The sequence below is a fragment of the Halyomorpha halys genome, unplaced genomic scaffold, assembly GCF_000696795.3.
Source record: "Halyomorpha halys isolate HHAL.00 unplaced genomic scaffold, Hhal_1.1 Scaffold1076.1, whole genome shotgun sequence".
NCBI lineage: Eukaryota > Metazoa > Arthropoda > Insecta > Hemiptera > Pentatomidae > Halyomorpha > Halyomorpha halys.
Genome location: NW_027111969.1, coordinates 49186 through 51319, shown reverse-complemented (window position 1 = coordinate 51319; position 2134 = coordinate 49186).

Sequence of the window (2134 nt, the reverse complement as noted above, 5' to 3'; positions counted from 1 at the left end):
TTTTATAATTACGTCTTAGGCCTTCCATCGTCACGCAGCTGAATATAATTTAAAACTTTTCATGCATATGGTCCCGTGTTTAGTGAAATTATCCCTGATGTTTTCCAGTAATGGGCAAGTTTCTAGATGTGCCCATTCATATTCATTCACTAAAAACTAAATACAAAATAAGCCTTCCCATTAAATTACAAAATATTACTCGAAATTGCATTTACATGGACGGAAACATATAAAGCATACATGAATAAAAAATAAAATTTGCTGAAAGTGTTGTTATTAAAAAAAAACAACTAAATCTTGATTAATTGTAATAAATAATAAATGATTGTATGCGATTAGGACAAAAGTGGTATAATACCGCTGAGTATTGTCAGTAATTTTTAGATAAAGGGATAGGTAGATTTAATAAATTAATAATTGATGTTCTCGGTAAAATGTAACTAATGTATTACTTGCTCTCACCTTGTCTATCCTTACTCCTTTTACCTTCTCGGCTTGTGTTGGGTGCTAGGCTCTAATTCATGCTACTTTCTGACTTTAACATAAAAAAATAATAGTTTCCTGAACTTAGGTATCTTATTTTCTCCCCTGGACTTTGTTCTTCTGGGGTCCTGTACTAATTAATAGGATTGGCCATAGATGATACAAGCTTCTTTCATTTGAAATGCTGATTAATAATATTTTATTGGATTTCCTGACACTACCTTCATTCACCTTCTATCACAAACTGTTCTCTGGATTTTATTTTCTAGGAAGTTAATTATATTAATTTTAAAAATGCTGAGGTGAAGAAAACTTACCAATTAGGATATATTATAACTATACATTTTGCGGGATTTACACCATACTCATGTACTATGCGTCCTTAAATTTTTACAAATAATTTAATCTTATCACAAATTTTTATCTATATGTTATATGTATACAATTAAAAATCTTGTAATCTATATTTGCCTCATAGTTGTCATTTTCATTAAACAATTTAAAACATTTTTTCAACCACGTTATTTAAATACTATCCTTCACTAGTGGTTGTTTGCTTTTTCTTGTTTAGTGGCGCTAAACATCATTGGTCATAAACGCCATTTATATCTTATTAAATTTTTCTTATATTTGTTTAATTTTATTTATTTTTTAATTTGAATATTTATTATTTTGTTATTATTATTATTTTTAATTTTGATCATTATTATTTTTTACCATTCAATGTTATATATTGTCCGAAAATCTTTTGATTTTAAAAACTGAAACACTAATTCTATTGTTTTATCATCATCTCCAAGGGTTTTTGAAATATCTGGGTTTAATTCGAAGCTATTGAGCTGTGGTGTGAAATATGGGCATTGTTGGAAAATATGGCTTATTGTCAAATCGTCGTTGCAATACTGGCAGTTCGGGGGCATTTATTTTGAAATGAGATTGGAGTGGGTGAGCCTCCTGTGACCTATTCTCAGCCTGGTCAGTACAACCTCCTCTCTACGGCATTTGTGGCTGGAGGTACTCCAGGACTTGACGTCCTTTTTAATAATTTTCAGTTTACACCTTGGGCTTTCACAAAGATTGCCATTTATCTTTGATTTTCTAGGATTGATTCAAACATGCTTCGCTAGTGGTGTGCATGCACTCTTTCCTGTATCACACACTGATGTGCTATATTAGGCATTACCTCTTTGGACATATCAATATGCCAAGCCCATGTGCTGTTTTTTCACCTCCTCATTGATGTGTCTAATTTAATACATTTTACAATTTAAGTTAAAAATTATATTTTTACAATTTGAAAATTTCATTCCTGAATATTTTCCCTGATTTTTTATATTTTTATGGCCAGCCTATTTATTATATCCGCATGTATTTAATTGTTTTTTATAGTTTACTACACTATTATACTATGTGTACAAAATATGTAATAATAATATAATAATAATATATTCTTATTAGAAGTTTTCTTCACCTTAACATTAAAAAAAAAAAACTTTACTTTTTACTCAAAATCACCTGAAGGCTATAAAACAAACTATGGACGATTTATCAATTTCGTTCCATCACAACCTATAAAGCATTTAGTCAGTACTTTATACGACAATAATTTCTCACAAAGCTTCTTGGACATAGACTTCATTGATGACTCATA